This window comes from Ips typographus, linkage group LG8 (assembly GCF_016097725.1).
Source record: "Ips typographus isolate SLU linkage group LG8, UJ_Ityp_2.0, whole genome shotgun sequence".
Lineage (NCBI taxonomy): Eukaryota > Metazoa > Arthropoda > Insecta > Coleoptera > Curculionidae > Ips > Ips typographus.
The window spans coordinates 1,371,220-1,388,094 of NC_138429.1; the positions used below are offsets into that span (position 1 = coordinate 1,371,220).

The 16,875-nt window shown below is 33.0% G+C and overlaps 1 protein-coding gene and 2 long non-coding RNA genes across 11 annotated transcripts in view; 1 reads left to right on the top strand and 2 right to left on the bottom strand.

The window, feature by feature from the left end:
- mmd (disintegrin and metalloproteinase domain-containing protein mind-meld) overlaps positions 1–16,875 on the bottom strand; it is a 164,429-nt gene that overhangs the window by 90,514 nt on the left and 57,040 nt on the right. The window lies entirely within an intron of this gene.
- Positions 2,191–3,125, top strand: LOC145733288 (uncharacterized). Its single transcript, XR_014179177.1, has 2 exons — positions 2,191–2,734; positions 2,796–3,125. It is a non-coding gene; the product is annotated as an uncharacterized LOC145733288 (long non-coding RNA).
- LOC145733282 (uncharacterized) lies at positions 3,613–4,457 on the bottom strand. Its single transcript, XR_014179171.1, has 2 exons — positions 4,228–4,457; positions 3,613–4,171 (listed from the first exon to the last, which is right to left on the bottom strand). It is a non-coding gene; the product is annotated as an uncharacterized LOC145733282 (long non-coding RNA).

The window sequence follows — 16,875 nt, forward strand, 5'->3', positions numbered from 1 at the left end:
ACAAAATCGCTGGTAAAACCCACTTGTAGTGTGAAAATGACAGTTTTAAGCACATTTTTGGAATCCTCATTAAATTTCCTATTCAATAGCCAAAAAAAAACAAAAAACATATCGGTACAGTCATGGTGAAAAATGGTGTCAAAGTTTGAATTGTTAGAAACACAGTTTGAAAGGACAGTCAAGGACAAAATCGCCTGTAAAACCCACTTGTAGTGTAAAAATGACAGTTTTAAGCACATTTTTGGAATCCTTACTAAATTTCCTATCCAATTGCCTAAAAAAATATCACTAAATTCGGTACAGTCAGGGAGAAAAGTGCTGCCAAAGTTTGAAAACACAGTCAGCGACAAAATCGTCTGTTAAACTCACTTGGAGTGAGAAAATGACAGTTTTAAGCACATTTTTGGAATCCTCATTAAATTTCCTATCTACTAACCTAAAAAAACACTACCAAATTGAGTACAGTCAGAGAGAAAAACAGTGTCAAAGTTTGAACTAACAGAAATACAGTTTCAAAGGACAGTCAAAGACAAAATCGCCTGTAAAACCTACTTAGAATCACCGAATCACGTTTTTAAGCACATTTTTGGAATCCTCATTAAATTTCCTATCCAATAGTCTAAAAAAACAATAAAAAATCGAGTATAGTCGGTTAGAAAAACAGTGTCAAAATTTGAACTGCTAGAAACACAGTTTGAAAGGACAGTCAAGGACAAAATCGCCTGTAAAACCCACTTGGAGTGAGAAAATGACAGTTTTAAGCACATTTTTGGAATCCTCATTAAATTTCCTATTCAATAGCCAAAAAAAAAAATAAAAAACATATCAATTTTTAGACGCAACGTTTCTTCAAATTTGTGCCTTGTTGCTATCAAGTGACATTTGACACCATAAACTCCAAAGTATTGCCATCCAAAGAAAACTAAAATCTTGGAGGGGATTTTACAGGTAGGAAACTCGCGACGAAGCTTTTAGCCTCCGGCCTGCAATTAATTTCAACGAGAGTTTTAAGGTTTTCTCTTCTTGTACGCAAAACATCACAAATGTAACATTTCGGAGCAGTTTCAGCAAATTGTTTGTTTTGCGTTAGAATTTATGATTTAGTTAAATCACGTGACTGTTAACTATTGTGGCAAAATTAAATTACCATTTAAAAAGGAATTCTACAAAGTCGTTAATGTGTTAACTAAACCCTTATACTATATACTGGCGTATACTTTAGTATATAGTTACGTAAAAGCCAGACACCTAACTAGAAGGTTGGAATATGCAACGGGCGCGAATTGAATAGACTTTTTAAGCTCGTATTCCAGTTTCATTTTAACTTGAGCAAAAGAGCTTAAATGTACTAACTATAATTTTATACGGAGGGCTTTGATGTTAATCCACTTAAATTATATGTGAAGCTTTTACCGCACTTTGCCACTGTGTTTCGTCGGACCTGGATTTTCCAGAAATGCGGTCCTTTTTTTACATTTCCTCTTTGACTTTTGTGCATATTAAACAGTGACAAAGTTTTGCAAAAATTGCATTTTTTTCAATTATTGTATGATGTTCAATTTTTTTGAAAATAAAAAATTATAAAGAGTTTTTTTTTGTACTTATTTCACTTTTCAAATTGCACTTTTTGAAAAGTAGCATATTTTTTGACACACGTTGCTTTGACCCTAAATTACTCCCTTACTTGACAAAATACGTCAAAATGTCATAGAAAACAAAAGATAGAGCAGATTTCAAGCTTTCTAAAAATGTCCCCACATGAGTTGATTGATAACACCGTTTGGCCGCTAGAGAGCGTTAAATTTCCTTTACCATAATATCACATATTGTATTGTAAATATTTTTTAGTCAGATTTCATGTATCCCTTAATCCGGTTGAGTTCCTGGCAAAGAAATGGTTGAAATGTTAAATTTTAGGTCTAACTCTGTTAGTTTTTGAGATATCAAAAAACCGACTGTACCAGCGTCTTTTCTGGGAAATTTTAACATAAAATGACACCGAGACGTCAACTATAATTTGACAAATAAAAAAGTTGTATTTTTTGACGGTTCAAAGCCGCCATTTTGAATTTTCTGTCAAAATATTGACTTGCACCTCATTTTAAAGGAAATTTTACGTAGTTTCAAGAAATGATAGACAAAATGGCGTCGCAGGCCACCATTTTGAATTTTCTGTCAAAATATTGACTTGCACCTCATTTTAAAGAAAATTTCACGTAGTTGCAAGAAATGACAGACAAAATGGCGTTCCAGGCCGCCATTTTAAATTTTCTCTGTGAGTGACAGTGATTTAAGTGTAATTTGATATAGTTTTTTTTTAATTAGCTTGTTTAAAGCAACATAAACGTCTGCAAGCATTTTTCATAACGATTACCCGCCACTTTCATTAACTGCAAACAGAAACGAAAATGTTTCCTTGTTCGCTCTACGCCCGACAGTCGTTTGTTTTATGACGTTGTATGGACTCAACACACTTGACAAATAACTTGTCATCCTTTTCTCAGCCTTCTGGGAGGGCCCCTGACAGGCATTTGTTTGAAACTACATCGTTATGATATTGGACGGTGCGGTCTAATTTACGATATACTTTTATATTAATCCAGTGGTGATCTTTTCCAGTTAACCAGTTTAACTTTGATTGTTTTTAACCAAAAAAAAAAACATATTTATTTATTATTATACCAGGTGTCCAAGAGCACCCTTGACATATCAGTAGCCACAGCCCAAAAATCTGGTAAGTTACGTTTATAACATAACCTCATTCAATGTCTCTACACAACTTATTTACTTTGTAGCAAAATTCTTTAAGAAAACACTGGTTTTGCTTGCAAATATTTAATGAAGACAACCGAATCACCAATCTCAAGCCTCTTCATAACACTACCAAACGATTTAAAGTGATAAAAACAATGGACTAGGAAGGCCTGCAGATGTTTGAAGATAAGTTGCTTTACTATACAGGGACCACAAAAAAGGGCAAATACTTCCCTCAAAAGTGATCCAATTTAGTGACCTATGTGACTGATAGTTTTATTGTATCCTTCTGTTTTGTAGTGTTATCAACACACCATAGTGTTTAAGTGGTTTTATATTGTATGATGTTAATAAAAAGGCATTTTTTATAACTGAAAGTCAATGTTTTTTCCCTAGTTCTACAGGGTAAGGTAAGTACTGATATTTAATTAGCTCTATTAGTTAACTTGAACATCATTCACCTACAAGGATACTAGTAAAATGTCTACTAACCAAAAATAGTTGATTTGCAAGTAATGTGTAACTCGAGTTCACATTTGATTAGTAAAGGTATGTCCTGTGAAATGGTGTATTGAATTAGAAGCAAGTTGTTTCTCTTTAGAGACTTTCAATCACTACATTTCACCTACCTTTGCTAATTTGGAACTCCACTATTATCCAAACAAACATTAGGTTAGTAAGACAAAGTCTTGTTTAGCATAGCTTGTATGGTGAAAGGTTCACCCACTCACAATCTGTGGAACAATCACTGTTTATGTGGTAAGACCAGTTTTCTTTGCCACCTATTGTACTTAAGCTTTTCACTTGAAGAAAATGTATACTGTACCTTGAAGTGTGAATAAATAATTAATACAAACATTCAGTGTACAAAGTTTTATTTGGAACAATTGAGTGTGTGGAAAAAAGAACACAATTATAATGTTAATAAACCTAGAATAGAACAGCTTAGGTAGATAGCTCAATTGAAAAGTTGGTTTTATGACAATACCTACCCATATACAAAAAACTTTGTCACCTGACTGATAATTTGACTGTGTAAGTCCATATTCTGTTCCTAGAAAGGGGTTTCTCAGAGGTTTTATAGCCAGTTTAAGATCCTTCACATTTCACATCAAATTGTGAGATTTAAGTCAGATATCAACACTGAATCATTTTAAGTTTTAGTTGCAACACTGATGAAGACCTTCGCTGATGATAGTCCATGAAGTTAAGCACATCACACCACTTTTGAAGGAAGTATTTGGCCCCTTTGTTGTTGTCCCTGTACAGTAGGAAACTTATCTCCAAAAATCTGGCTTGTCCACTGTTTTCATCACTTTAAATCGTTTAAAGTGTTATGAAGAGGCTTGAAAGAGGTGATTCAGTCATCCTCATTAAATATTTGCCAACAAAACCAGTGTTTTCTTAAAGAATTTTGCTATAAAGTAAATAAGTTGAGTAGAGACATGGAATGAGGTTATAAACGCAACTTACCAGATTTTTGGGCTGTGGCTACTGATAATAGTTATTTAACCAACGAGTGTATTAATCGCTCATTAATTTAAGAGTGGGTTACAACATTTTTCCGTCGACTGTAGTCCATAATAAATGTTTATTATCCTAAGAAATTTGAAAAAACTAAATTGTCAGTTGTATACGCAACACGGCAAACCGAAATCACAGGCACCTTTGACAATGACAGTGACAGTTAGTTCTGTCGGAAACTGCGGAAGGTGAACTAACCTAGTGGTAATTAAAGTATGTCTATTTCCGTCTGTCTAATACAGTTAAAAAAAAGATAGAACTAGTATGAGTGTATATTTGGTTGCCTATGATAAAATCGTGCCTATGAAAAAAGCTGTTAATACGTGGTCGACGGAAAAGTATTTTTGTCACGATTTATTTGTATTTTCTTTGCAATATGTGGGTATTAACTCAAAATTATTACTAAATAAACTTGTTTGGAATGTTTTGATAACAGAATGACTGACAGCGATTTGTTATGATTTTGAAAGGTTGGTAGCACGACCGGATATAAACTTTCCTTAACAACCGCTTGGCTTAAAATTTCCGAATTTTAGATCCGTTTTTCGTCTTAATGGTAAAATATACGGTATTGAAAAAATTACAAGTTAATAGCCGAAAATGTGCTTTACAACTTTTATCTAAAGCGTTTTTCCATTAAACGAACCGTACAGGCGCAAAAAAATCAAAACCGTTTTCCCATGTTAATCTCCTATGTCCAGGGTGCTCTTGGACACCTGGTATATTTAAATGAGAGTGAAAAAACCATGAACACCCAGAGATTGATGAGTCAGATAAATGATTCCTGTGTTTTTCTGACCCAAGCGAGCCTCGGATTAGATCCGGGTGAGTGGGGAAAATAAATTAGTTTCTAATTCGCTTAAAATCGGATTAAAAAGCGGAAGAATTTTTGCGGAAAGGGCCGTAAAAAAGTTTAGGAATTTGTAATTTCCACTAAATGTTCGTTGGCGGTCGAGCGGACAAAAAGGCCTCCCTTTTATATGCTCTGCTAAATAAATAAATAACAAAACTGTCATTATGTACGTAAATGCGATTGTATACTGTTTAATATTTAATTATAAACTAGCCCACAGTTAGTTAAGTTATTAACCAAAAACGAGCAGCAAGCCCGACCCTGTAACCACATTTTTTTGCAATATTAAACCAGATTGAACAATTTTCGGTCAATAACGAGCAATTTTTTTGAAAGCAATTTTCTGTTTTACCGGCATTTCGTCAACATTATACTGTTTTAGGGAGAATGGAGACGCATCGACGCTATTAGTGAAATTAAATAAAGGGGCTCCGGCTGTTTCGGCGGAGTCTCCGGTTCCGAGATCTTAGCGAGTATTAACCTTGTTTTACATAATTCGATTCCGTCTTCCGTGTATTTTCTTATGGGGCGTAGAGTAGTTTTATCACAAAAATAAATCGATTTTAAGGTTATAATTTGATGTAAAGTGTGCCCAACCAATCCAGTTTCCTGACAATATCCGTCAGTTTTGACAGTTATAGCGCTAAAAAGCAGTATTCCTTTACATACTGTAAGAAAATTGCGGTTTTAAAAGATTCACGACAAAATGTTGTGTTTTGACGTTACTGAAAGTTGTCACGTGATACTAGAATATTATTTACTAAGATAGTCACGTGACAGCGGTCAAAATAACCTTCATTGTGCTAAAAATCTATCTTGACTCAAATACTGCAAAAAAACGGTTCTAAACTATGCTTTTGACAAATTCTGGACATAGGCTGACAGTTTTGACGTTACTGAAGGTTGTCACGTGACACTAGAATATTAATTACTTAAATAGTCACGTGACACCTGCCAAAATAACTTTAATTTTGCTAAAAATCTGTCTTGATTCAAATACTGGGAAAAACAATTTTAAACTAAGCTTCTGACAAATTCTGGACTTAGGTTGACAGTTTTGACGTTACTGAAGGTTGCCATGTAACACTAGAATATTATTTACTTAAATACTCACGTGACAGCTGTCAAAATAACCTTCGTTGTGTTAAAAATCTGTCTTGATTCAAATACTGCAAAAAACGGTTCTAAACTATGCTTTTGACAAATTCTGGACATAGGCTGACAGTTTTGACGTTACTGAAGGTTGCCACGTGACACTAGAATATTATTTACTTAAATAGTCACGTGATAGCTGTCAAATTAACTTTCATTATGCTAAAAACCTGTATTGATTGAAATTCTGCAAAAAAACAATTCTAAACTAAGCTTTTGACAAATTCTGGACATAAGTTGACAGTTTTGACGTTGCTGAAGATTGTCACGTGACACTAGAATATTATTCAGTTAGATAGTCACGTGACAGCTATCAAAATAACTTTCATTGTGCTAAAAATCTATCTTGATTCAAATACTGGAAAAAACCGTTCCAAACTAATTTTTTGACAAATTCTAGACATAGGCTGACAGTTTTGACGTTACTGAAGGTGGTCACGTGACACTAGAATATTATTTACTTAAGTGGTCACGTGACAACTGTCAAAATAACCTTCATTGTGCTAAAAATATATCTTGATTCAAATACTGGAAAAAAACGGTTTTAAACTAAGATTTTGACAAATTCTGGACTTAGGTTGACAGTTTTGACGTTACTGAAGGTTGTCACGTGACACTAGAATATTATTTAGTTAGATAGTCACGTGACAGCTGTCAAATTAACTTTCATTGTGCCAAAAACCTGTCTTGATTCAAATACTGCAAAAAACGGTTCTAAACCAAACTTTTTGACAAATTCTGGACACAGTTTTGACGTTACTGAAATTTGTCACGTGACATTAGAATACTATTTACTAAATGTCATTTTTTAAACGTCAATATTTCGAAAACCGTTGCAGATAGCTATAGGTTATGTTACATCAAAATATTTGAAATCGATAGGGCTATTCAAAAATGCAATAATATAGAGGGTGTTCCATTTAAAATAAGCAAGTTGACATCTACTTCCGGTTAAATCGGAAGTGACAAAAAAATAAAACTATTTGATTCTGATAAACATTTAATGAACGGTTTGGCTGGCTAACCCTGTATACCTTCAACTACAGAATGTTTGATAATTTGACATTTGAACTAAAATGCTTCACGGAAATTTTCAGTTATATTATTATAGAAAACCCTGAAAGTGCCCTTATTCTAATTCTAATAAATGAAATGGGAAAAAGTTTCTACGAAACAAATTAATAATTTAGTGGGGATGGAGCTGGTGTAGTAGTGTGTACGAACCGCAAACGGGGGCAATTGTCGTCAACCAAACCGACTAACAAGAGGAGAAAAGTTACGCAATTTATGCTCGAAAATGAAAATTTTATATTTCGTAATAATCTAGCAAATCAGAAATTGTCGGCAAATTTTACAGCGGAAAGTGGAATAGGGAATTGCTTTGGTGATATCCAAATTACGTTTCTTGTACACAATTGTGTACGAATATTTTGCGAAAGTTTCTTCTGGACATTTCACTACACTATTTACACATGTAGTTTAGAAAGCGTCAGTGGAATTTTAGAAACCATAAGATGGATTTAAAAAATATCACTTGTATTTCAGAAAAGGTACTTTCAATTTTAGATTAATAACTTTGATTTTCGAAATTGCAATTTGTATTTCAGATTAGTCACTTGTAGTATAGAAAAGAGCAGTTGGATTTTAGACGTGGTCATTTGTAATTTGGAAAATTAAAGTTGAGTAAAAAAAGTAAATAAAAAAAAAATAAATAACTAAAAAAAGTAAATAGTTTAACGAATATTTTTAATAACATTGTGGTTTAAGCAGTTCAATGAAAAATCGATTTATCTCGAAAACCGTTCATTTTATCGAAATAAAGGAAGAGTACAATGTTTCGATAAAAATTTCAAGAGTATCCATTAATGGCGTTTGCAGCTGAAAATAATGACAGCTGTCAAAGTTTAAGCCAATTGCGTCTTAGGTCCAGTTAGTTCCTGCCTTTCGAAGACGAGATACCTGGTTTTCATGTCAAATAGAAGGTCTCTTTCGATAAAACATTAAACCCAATAATCATTACAATATACAAAGTGTTTCAAAAGTTACGGCCAAAAATGTTAATTGGAAGGCAGTTCTTTGGGTCTCAATATTTCCCTTAAGAGTGACTTAGATATGGCACACCCTGTATATTTTATATAAATTAATACTCTCGATGGGCGGGTTAAAAAAAAAAAAAAAAAAGAATAAACTAATAACCACATAGAAACACAAAAAAATCTGAAATTGAAATCAAATTCATCTTCAAATCAAATTTTGACACCGCTTTTTTCCCTGACTGTACCAAATATTGTAATTTTTTTTATGTCATTTGATAGGAAATTTAATGAGAACTCAAAAAATGTGCTTAAAACAGTAATTTTCTCACTCCAAGTGGGTTTTACAGGAGATTTTGTCCTTGACTGTCTTTCAAACTTTGACACCACATTTCTTCCTGTCTGTACCAAATTTTTTAGTGTTTTTTAGGTTATTGGATAGAAAATTTAATGAGGACTTCAAAAATGTAGTTAAAACAGTAATTTCCTCACTCCAAGTGAGTTTTAAAGTCAATTTTGCCCCTGACTGTCCTTTCAAGCTCTGTTTCTGATAGTTCAAATTTTGACACCGCTTTTCTCCCTGACTGTACCAAATATTGTAATGTTTTCTATGTCATTTGATAGGAAATTTAATGAGGATTCCAAAAATTTAGTTAAAACAGTAATTTTATCACTCCAAGTGGGTTTTAAAGTCGATTTTGCCCCTGACTGTCCTTTCACGCTATGTTTCTGACAGTTCAAATTTTGACACAGCTTTTCTTCCTGACTGTACCAAATATTGTAATGTTTTTTATGACATTTGATAGGAAATTTAATGAGAATTCAAAAAATGTGCTTAAAACAGTAATTTTATCACTCCAAGTGGGTTTTATAGGAGATTTTGTCCTTGACTGTCTTTCAAACTTTGACACCACATTTCTTCCTGTCTGTACCAAATTTTTTAGTGTTTTTTAGGTTATTGGATAGAAAATTTAACGAGGACTTCAAAAATGTAGTTAAAACAGTAATTTCCTCACTCCAAGTGAGTTTTAAAGTCAATTTTGCCCCTGACTGTCCTTTCAAGCTCTGTTTCTGATAGTTCAAATTTTGACACCGCTTTTCTCCCTGACTGTACCAAATATTGTAATGTTTTTTATGGCATTTGATAGGAAATTTAATGAGGATTCCAAAAATGTAATTAAAACAGTAATTATATCACTCCAAGTGGGTTTTATAGGAGATTTTGTCCTTGACTGTCTTTCAAACTTTTACACCACATTTCTTCCTGTCTGTACCAAATTTTTTAGTGTTTTTTAGGTTATTGGATAGAAAATTTAATGAGGACTTCAAAAATGTAGTTAAAACAGTAATTTTCTCACTCCAAGTACATTTTAAAGTCGATTTTGTCCCTAACTGTCCTTTCAAGATCTGTTTCTGACAGTTCAAATTTTGACACCGCTTTTCTCCCTGACTGTACAAAATATTGTAATGTTTTTTATGTCATTTGATAATTTGTAAATAGTTTAATGAATATTTTTAATAACATTGTGGTTTAAGCAGTTCAATGAAAAAACGATTTATCTCGAAAACCGTTCATTTTATCGAAATAAAGGAAAAGTACAATTTTTCGATAAAAATGTCAAGAGTATCCATTAATGGCGTTTGCAGCTGAAAATAATGACAGCTGTCAAAGTTTAAGCAAATTGCGTCTTAGGTCCAGTTAGTTCCTGCCTTTCGAAGACGAGATACCTGGTTTTCATGTCAAATAGAAGGTCTCTTTCGATAAAACATTAAACCCAATAATCATTACAATATACAAAGTATTTCAAAAGTTACGGCCAAAAATGTTAATTAGAAGGCAGTTCTTTGGGTCTCAATATTTCCCTTAAGAGTGACTTAGATATGGCACACCCTGTATATTTTATATAAATTAATACTCTCGATGGGCGGGTTAAAAAAAAAAAAAAAAAAAGAATAAACTAATAACCACATAGAAACACAAAAAAATCTGAAATTGAAATCAAATTCATCTTCAAATCAAATTTTGACACCGCTTTTTTCCCTGACTGTACCAAATATTGTAATTTTTTTTATGTCATTTGATAGGAAATTTAATGAGAATTCAAAAAATGTGCTTAAAACAGTAATTTTCTCACTCCAAGTGGGTTTTACAGAAGATTTTGTCCTTGACTGTCTTTCAAACTTTGACACCACATTTCTTCCTGTCTGTACCAAATTTTTTAGTGTTTTTTAGGTTATTGGATAGAAAATTTAATGAGGACTTCAAAAATGTAGTTAAAACAGTAATTTTCTCACTCCAAGTGAGTTTTAAAGTCAATTTTGCCCCTGACTGTCCTTTCAAGCTCTGTTTCTGATAGTTCAAATTTTGACACCGCTTTTCTCCCTGACTGTACCAAATATTGTAATGTTTTTTATGTCATTTGATAGAAAATTTAATGAGGATTCCAAAAATGTAATTAAAACAGTAATTTTATCACTCCAAGTGGGTTTTATAGGAGATTTTGTCCTTGACTGTATTTCAAACTTTGACACCACATTTCTTCCTGTCTGTACCAAATTTTTTAGTGTTTTTTAGGTTATTGGATAGAAAATTTAATGAGGACTTCAAAAATGTAGTTAAAACAGTAATTTTCTCACTCCAAGTACATTTTAAAGTCGATTTTGTCCCTAACTGTCCTTTCAAGATCTGTTTCTGACAGTTCAAATTTTGACACCGCTTTTCTCCCTGACTGTACCAAATATTGTAATGTTTTCTATGTCATTTGATAGGAAATTTAATGAGGATTCCAAAAATTTAGTTAAAACAGTAATTTTATCACTCCAAGTGGGTTTTAAAGTCGATTTTGCCCCTGACTGTCCTTTCACGCTATGTTTCTGACAGTTCAAATTTTGACACAGCTTTTCTTCCTGACTGTACCAAATATTGTAATGTTTTTTATGACATTTGATAGGAAATTTAATGAGAATTCAAAAAATGTGCTTAAAACAGTAATTTTCTCACTCCAAGTGGCTTTTATAGGAGATTTTGTCCTTGACTGTCTTTCAAACTTTGACACCACATTTCTTCCTGTCTGTACCAAATTTTTTAGTGTTTTTTAGGTTATTGGATAGAAAATTTAACGAGGACTTCAAAAATGTAGTTAAAACAGTAATTTCCTCACTCCAAGTGAGTTTTAAAGTCAATTTTGCCCCTGACTGTCCTTTCAAGCTCTGTTTCTGATAGTTCAAATTTTGACACCGCTTTTCTCCCTGACTGTACCAAATATTGTAATGTTTTCTATGTCATTTGATAGGAAATTTAATGAGGATTCCAAAAATTTAGTTAAAACAGTAATTTTATCACTCCAAGTGGGTTTTAAAGTCGATTTTGCCCCTGACTGTCCTTTCACGCTATGTTTCTGACAGTTCAAATTTTGACACAGCTTTTCTTCCTGACTGTACCAAATATTGTAATGTTTTTTATGACATTTGATAGGAAATTTAATGAGAATTCAAAAAATGTGCTTAAAACAGTAATTTTATCACTCCAAGTGGGTTTTATAGGAGATTTTGTCCTTGACTGTCTTTCAAACTTTGACACCACATTTCTTCCTGTCTGTACCAAATTTTTTAGTGTTTTTTAGGTTATTGGATAGAAAATTTAACGAGGACTTCAAAAATGTAGTTAAAACAGTAATTTCCTCACTCCAAGTGAGTTTTAAAGTCAATTTTGCCCCTGACTGTCCTTTCAAGCTCTGTTTCTGATAGTTCAAATTTTGACACCGCTTTTCTCCCTGACTGTACCAAATATTGTAATGTTTTTTATGGCATTTGATAGGAAATTTAATGAGGATTCCAAAAATGTAATTAAAACAGTAATTATATCACTCCAAGTGGGTTTTATAGGAGATTTTGTCCTTGACTGTCTTTCAAACTTTTACACCACATTTCTTCCTGTCTGTACCAAATTTTTTAGTGTTTTTTAGGTTATTGGATAGAAAATTTAATGAGGACTTCAAAAATGTAGTTAAAACAGTAATTTTCTCACTCCAAGTACATTTTAAAGTCGATTTTGTCCCTAACTGTCCTTTCAAGATCTGTTTCTGACAGTTCAAATTTTGACACCGCTTTTCTCCCTGACTGTACAAAATATTGTAATGTTTTTTATGTCATTTGATAATTTGTAAATAGTTTAATGAATATTTTTAATAACATTGTGGTTTAAGCAGTTCAATGAAAAAACGATTTATCTCGAAAACCGTTCATTTTATCGAAATAAAGGAAAAGTACAATTTTTCGATAAAAATGTCAAGAGTATCCATTAATGGCGTTTGCAGCTGAAAATAATGACAGCTGTCAAAGTTTAAGCAAATTGCGTCTTAGGTCCAGTTAGTTCCTGCCTTTCGAAGACGAGATACCTGGTTTTCATGTCAAATAGAAGGTCTCTTTCGATAAAACATTAAACCCAATAATCATTACAATATACAAAGTATTTCAAAAGTTACGGCCAAAAATGTTAATTGGAAGGCAGTTTTTTGGGGCTCAATATTTCCCTTAAGAGTGACTTTAAAAAAAAATTATATGAACAAATCGTATTATTTTGACCTCCCCTGCATGCCCCCGAGAGATTGTCACATAGATATGGCACACCCTGTATATTTTATATAAATTAATACTCTCGATGGGCGGGTTTTTTTTGCTTAGTAATATTAAAAAAAAAACAATAAACTAATAACCACAAAAAAATCTGAAATTTAAATAACGTGTTCTAAAATACAAGTTATAGATTCTGAAATTCAACTTATATTTTTAAAATTCCTAAAAGTGATATTTTCTAAACTACGTGTGTAACTGGTGTAGTGTGGACGACAAAACGTCAGAACAGTTTCAGGCAACCCAACATACACCAAAACGATTACAACAGTGAAACGAAATATAAAACTATTAGCATAGCGCAGAAGCTTAAAGGAAACATAAAGGATAATAATCGCGCTCAATAAAGAGATTATCTTCAGTTTCCGGCATCTTATCTCCGGGTTATTCTTTCTCGTATAGCCTTTTGAAGCGATTACGTCCTGGAAAAAGGGGAAAAGCAAGAAACTCATTATACTTTGTTCGTATAGTCCGCGAACTATGCTCAGAAATTACGAAAAATTTTTAATTAGACTTAATATAACCACCTACGAATTATTTAATGTGTTTGCGTGACCTCGGCTTTATTGCGGATAAAAGCACAGGTGAAAGATGATTCCTCTGGTTACGTAAATGGTTTGTGGATTTTGGAAACGCAGGTGTTGGTTAGTGAGATTAATGATCACTCCGGTTAATTCCAGCTGCAGTTATTAAATTAATTCCAGTCGCTGGGGGGGGAGGAAAAAATTGCAAAAACAACATTTACAATCCGAAAGGAAAAATTTTTCACGTCACCCTTTTAAAACATCCCTTAATCGTGTGATTTACCGAAACAGTTTTTCTTTCAGACCCCGATAACCTTACAACCCTATCGTTTAAACTTCGCCTGAAAAATGCCACCCATTATCGGGATTTTGTTCGAACCTGTAGGAACTTTTGTTACCCTTTTTTTACCCTTCAAACCACTAGATTGCTTTCAAGCATAATTTTTAGTAGTATGACACTCATTTTTGTGCCACTGTGTTTTGTCGCTTAATGCGTATTTTTAAAGCACTTTGACAGTTCTGATGTTAAAATTAGAGAGCTACCATACAACTGTCAAACTTGGTGGTAAGTCTGCGTCGAGGGGTAAACTAACCTAACCTAACCTAACAATACCCATTAACTTTCTGAATTACCACGACTGGAGAGTTCTTAAAAAGACCTTCTTTAATAAGAAAATAATTGTTGCTTAGTTTAAATGGGGCACCTAGTATATTATTGCATTTTTGGATTCCACGTCAAATTCTAGACATATTTCGTGTATTAATGTCATTAACTTTTCTGTTTTTTAATTTTCTGAGATATTTACCGTTTTATGTGAAATTTAATGTTTTCAGTATCCAAAACAATAATTTGAATTTTTTTCTTGGTTTTTGTGTTTTGTCGTGTTATACAAAGTTTTTTGTGTTCTTCTCTGTGTTTTTCTTCAAATTGAACACTCCTTATATTCTTATAATTTTGTCTGATTCTCTGTTCAAAATTAGTTGTATTAGGTCACTTATTTGAAAAATTTGTTCTTTAAATTGATACATTGAACCACCCTGTAACTGTCAAAATAATCGAATTATTGAAGGTTAAAGTGGCAATTGTGAAATTCGGTCAAAACTGTCTTTATTGTCTAACAACTGCTTGTCTTACTGTGCTAAAAACCTGTCTTGATTAAAATACTGCAAAAAAACAATTCTAAACTAAGCTTTTGACAAATTCTGGACATAGGTTGACAGTTTTGACGTTACTGAAGGTTGTCACGTGACACTAGAATATTATTTACTTAAATAGTCACGTGACAGCTGTCAAAATAACTTTCATTGTGCTAAAAACCTGTCTTGATTCAAATACTGCAAAAAACGGTTCTAAACTAAGCTTTTGACAAATTCAGTCAAAACTGTCTTTATTGTCAAACAACTCCTTTATTTGCAACACTTTGTATAGGCTTTTACATGTCAATGGATAGAAAATATACTGGGCTTTCCAGAAATATGACCATTTGTGTTGGTAGGGTGCTTCGTTTGGCCGCCAGAGGGCTTCAAACCTAACTAAACATTTTTCTTGACTGTAACCACTCTAACTTCTTTGACGAACTATTTTTAAAATCGGTCAGTTACGGCCCTGATATTTATCACAAACTTAGCACAGTGAGTGTCAAATTTAGAGTCGTAGCAAAACTAAAGAAATAAAATCATTAAAGTCGATTTTCGCTTGCATTAATTGGCCAACATAACGCCAAACCCATTGGAATGGTGGTGGTGTTTCAGGCAAATTTGACCCTTACGAAAATTGGTACGGTTTTTCAAAAAATTTCTATGCATCACATCGTAGTAGACCTAGTAGCTCATGTGAACGTGCTTTCCTAATTTTCCAGGGTCAAATTAGCCCTAACCAGTCAAAAAGTGTTTCTGGGGCACCCTGTTTGTAAACCGTAAATAACACGAGTATTTCTAACACTTTGTATATCTTTTTTTTTGTCGATGGACAGTCAATGAAATGAACTTTCCATTGGCGTAGAAAAATCGGTTGGTTAGTGGTACCATTTAGCCACTAGAGGGCGTCAAATTTGACTATTTTTTTAATAACATTTTTCGTGCATTTTTTCGTTCAATCGTCAATAACTAGCTTATTTTCCACACTTTGTATAAACTTTTATATGTCAATGTATAGCCAATGAAATAAGCTTTCCATTGACGTAGAAAAGTCGGTTGGTTAGTGGTACCGTTTAGCCACTAGAGGGCGTCAAAGTTGACTATTTTTTTAATGACATTTCTCGTGCATTTTTTTGTTCAATCGCCAATAACTAGCTTATTTTCCACACTTTGTATAAACTTTTATATGTCAATGTATAGCCAATGAAATAAGCTTTCTATTGACGTATAAAAGTCGGTTGGTTAGTAGTACCATTTAGCCACTAGAGGGCGTCAAAGTTGACTATTTTTTTAATGACATTTTTCGTGCATTTTTTAGTTCAATCGTCAATAACTAGCTTATTTTCCACACTTTGTATAAACTTTTATATGTCAATGTATAGCCAATGAAATAAGCTTTCCATTGACGTAGAAAAGTCGGTTGGTTAGTGTTACCGTTTAGCCACTAGAGGGCGTCAAAATTGACTATTTTTTTAATGACTTCCTTTGTGCATTCTTTCGTTCAATCGTCAAAAACTAGCTTATTTTCCACACTTTGTATAAACTTTTATATGTCAATGTATAGCCAATGAAATCAGCTTTCTATTGACGTATAAAAATCGATTGATTAGTGGTACCGTTTAGCCACTAGAGGGCGTCAAAGTTGACTATTTTTTTAATGACATTTTTCGTGCATTTTTTTGTTCAATCGTCATTAACTAGCTTATTTTCCACACTTTGTATAAACTTTTATATGTCAATGTATAGCCAATGAAATAAGCTTTCCATTGACGTATAAAAGTCGGTTGGTTAGTGGTACCGTTTAGCCACTAGAGGGCGTCAAAGTTGACTATTTTTTTAATGACATTTTTCGTGCATTTTTTAGTTCAATCGTCAATAACTAGCTTATTTTCCACACTTTGTATAAACTTTTATATGTCAATGTATAGCCAATGAAATAAGCTTTCCATTGACGTAGAAAAGTCGGTTGGTTAGTAGTACCATTTAGCCACTAGAGGGCGTCAAAGTTGACTATTTTTTTAATGACATTTTTCGTGCATTTTTTAGTTCAATCGTCAATAACTAGCTTATTTTCCACACTTTGTATAAACTTTTATATGTCAATGTATAGCCAATGAAATAAGCTTTCCATTGACGTAGAAAAGTCGGTTGGTTAGTGTTACCGTTTAGCCACTAGAGGGCGTCAAAATTGACTATTTTTTTAATGACTTCCTTTGTGCATTCTTTCGTTCAATCGTCAAAAACTAGCTTATTTTCCACACTTTGT